This window comes from Haliotis asinina, chromosome 7 (assembly GCF_037392515.1).
Source record: "Haliotis asinina isolate JCU_RB_2024 chromosome 7, JCU_Hal_asi_v2, whole genome shotgun sequence".
Lineage (NCBI taxonomy): Eukaryota > Metazoa > Mollusca > Gastropoda > Lepetellida > Haliotidae > Haliotis > Haliotis asinina.
In genome coordinates, this window is record NC_090286.1 from 9,813,025 (window position 1) to 9,817,080 (window position 4,056).

Below are 4,056 nucleotides of genomic sequence, written 5' to 3' on the forward strand. Positions count from 1 at the left end.
TATATGTTGCCATGCTTACTATGACATAATTTAGTCAACTGAGGTATTTTAAAATTAACTGTCCGTGGACAGTGCTCAAACATCACTTTATGATCTAGTACTTTTAAAACCTCTCTCCAGACAGTAGACAAAATTTGCATTCAGTTTATCACTGAATTAGACTACTCACCATACTAAACAGATACCAAAGTTCCTTGCCCCAGTTGTAATCCCAGGAATGAGTTAAGGGTAAGAATTATTGTGAGTTAGGAGTGCAGAAATACTGTGTTTTCTGGAAAAAAGTACTAGAAATATGTTCTCATGAACTTTCATTGATGATTCTGAGTGTAGTGCCAGCTACAGGTCTTATGACGAACTAGTCAGTCATTACTGCCAACTTAGTCAGATTAAAACTTTGAACAAATGTTGTTGGATAAAGAAGATTATGATCTGGGTTTGTAAGTGAGTGAGTGTATGTTTTTCAGTGAATGTGAAAATGGTATAATAGTGGCTCATTTTCCTCACGATTTCATCAAGCTTTGATGTACGCAGAGAAAATATAGGAAGGAAGTCGTGGGCAGTTTTAGTAGCATATTGCAGCAGATAGCTCTATAACCCAATCCTACCACCGCACAGGTCTTGCAGTGATTAAGTCTTGGAAATTTTAATCATTAAGCTAGGTGGAAGAAAGATGGAACTTGAAGTTCCGTTTTTCAGGCTTTTCCAAACAAAGTTGAGTCAGCTGGATCACAATGTGCTCTTAAGATAATTTCAATACTTCTATAGTATTATGTTGTCAATTATTATCTGTCAGTTATCATTCTAAGCTGATTGATACTAGTCTCTGGCTTTGGACAGGTGTGTAAATGGAAAATTGTGTAAATAGACAAGTGTATAAACAGACAAGTGGGTAGATGGAAAGGTGGGTAAATAGACAAGTGGGTAGATGGACAAGTGGGTAGATGGACAAGTGTATAGATGGAAAAGTGTATCAATAGGCACTTACGCTGATAGACAAGTGTGTAAATGGACAATTGCATTGATGGACAAGTGTGTGGATGGACAAGTGCTTTGATGGACTTGTGTGTAGATGGACAAGTGGGTAAATGGACCAATGTGTTGATGGACAAGTGTCTGAATGGAAAAGTGTGTAGATGGACAAGTGCGTTGATGGACTTGTGTGTAGATGGACAAGTGGGTAAATGGACAAATGTGTTGATGGACAAGTGTCTGAATGGAAAAGTGTGTGGATGGACAAGTGCGTTGATGGACTTGTGTGTAGATGGACAAGTGGGTAAATGGACAAATGTGTTGATAGACAAGTGTCTGAATGGAAAATGTGTAGATGGACAAGTGGGTAAATGGACAAATGTGTTGATGGACAAGTGCGTTGATGGACTTGTGTGTAGATGGACAAGTGGGTAAATGGACAAATGTGTTGATAGACAAGTGTCTGAATGGAAAAGTGTGTAGATGGACAAGTGCGTTGATGGACTTGTGTGTAGATGGACAAGTGGGTAAATGGACAAATGTGTTGATAGACAAGTGTCTGAATGGAAAAGTGTGTGTGGATGGACAAGCGCGTTGATGGACTTGTGTGTAGATGGACAAGTGGGTAAATGGAGAAATGTGTTGATGGACAAGTGGGTAAATGGACAAATGTGTTGATGGACAAGTGTCTGAATGGAAAAGTGTGTAGATGGACAAGTGCGTTGATGGACTTGTGTGTAGATGGACAAGTGTGTAAATGGACAAATGTGTTGATAGACAAGTGTCTGAATGGAAAAGTGTGTGGATGGACAAGTGTGTTGATGGACTTGTGTGTAGATGGACAAGTGGGTAAATGGACAAATGTGTTGATAGACAAGTGTCTGAATGGAAAAGTGTGTGGATGGACAAGTGCGTTGATGGACTTGTGTGTAGATGGACAAGTGGGTAAATGGACAAATGTGTTGATAGACAAGTGTCTGAATGGAAAAGTGTGTAGATGGACAAGTGCGTTGATGGACTTGTGTGTAGATGGACAAGTGGGTAAATGGACAAATGTGTTGATGGACAAGTGTCTGAATGGAAAAGTGTGTAGATGGACAAGTGCGTTGATGGACTTGTGTGTAGATGGACAAGTGGGTAAATGGACAAATGTGTTGATGGACAAGTGTCTGAATGGAAAAGTGTGTAGATGAACAAGTGCGTTGATGGACTTGTGTGTAGATGGACAAGTGGGTAAATGGACAAATGTGTTGATAGACAAGTGTCTGAATGGAAAAGTGTGTGTGGATGGACAAGTGCGTTGATGGACTTGTGTGTACATGGTCAAGTGTGTAAAATCGCAGTACGGCCTTGGTTAGAGTGGAACATCCAATATAGAGAAGTGTGCAATAGCTGCATCCGTATCCTGATAGTAGGCAGTACCTATCATTGATAACGATGACCAGTGTCCAAGAGCCTTGGTGGTCTGGACATTGCCATTTTTAGCAAAGTCCCCTGGATTAATGAATTTCTGAAGATACGTGTTCCTTTAAAGGCACAATGTCATACGCTTTCAAGAATATTTTGGCCTACTGGTATATTATACATATTGGGGCACTCAATATAGCTTCCCATTGATGCAATAAAATACCTATGATCACTTACGACTTGCTTGAAGTTGATTGCAGAAACTTTAAAGTGAACAATGTCCAAACAGTCAACACTTGACATATATGGAATGGAAACAATTGCTATGTACATTGAAAACTGTTGCACATGGTGTTGTCAGTGTTTAGCAAACTGGTTTCAGTCTCAAGCTGTGCGTAGGATAATTGTAGAGAGCGCTCCAAGGGACATAACTCTATGAGGTTTGCTTGAAATAATGTTTTGCTGGAAGAGGGAGCGCGAGTCGATTTAATGCAATGTTACATTAATCCATCAAAAATTTCAGTTTAATTTTGTAATCTAAATATGTAATATATTTTAGAATACATGATATGGTTGTTACCTAAGGCCAGACAAGTAGTAATATTTAGAGAAAGGCATTATCTGTTTTTAGCCAAACCTGGTGTAACATTGTGCCTTTAAGGTTTCCAAAGCTTCTGAACCACACAACTCAAGTACTGGGTATGATTTTGAATGGTAAATATTTTATCATTCGAAATAATGTTTGTTATTTATTTAGTTACATGTATTTTATTGTATTCCTCATTTACCCATCTGTCCTATGTTTTAGTATCACTGCTTTAAACATATCATAGTGTTGTCAAATATAGTTGTAGTATGATATGTAAATTGTGTATTTCATATTCCTGTATCAGACTTTTGTAATTTTTCAAACAACCCTGTCAAAATAGCTCTGAAAAGGATCCAAGATAAAAAATATAAACAGAGCTTATTTCAGGGGCACGTAGGGTCAAATTGCATTTGGTATACTTATATTTAATGCTTTGTAATGTGTTTAATAAGGCTTATTAAAATGGCCAGAGTTTTGTAATTTTTCACAAAAATTGACTGATAGTCTAGTACATATTTTTGTTACTGATGTATCTGCGACCTTCCAAGTTTTGACCATTTTGGTGTATGTGCAATAGAACATTTTACAAGTAGTTAAGAGGTAAGGTTTAAACCTACAATGGCAACACATGATTCAAAAATTTGTTGAAGAAAAAAGTCTTAAGACTGATCTTACTAATGGCTCAGATTCACCTTGCTTTTTCACACAGAAACTTCATAATAGGTATTTCTAAACCTGGGCCCCGTTTCACAAAACTCTCGTAAGCCTAAGGTCTCGTAACTCCTACGATATGTCTTACGATACACCGCTAAGGGCGTTTCACGAAAGTATCTTAGCACTCTCGTTGCTACGAGAAAAGTTACGAGACCTTAGGCTTACGAGAGCTTTGTGAAACGGGGCCCTGTAGTCAGTGAAATATCAAAAACTTAAACTCTGATACTCATAAAGTATTGTTGAGGAAGATATTGATCTGTTCATATCCAGTTAAATCTTAATTAATTCTATGAAAAGATATATATGGGGTTTTCTGGTCTCTAGCAACAGAAAACACATATTCAAAGACTATTTGGAGTTCTCATCAGGATCAGTAT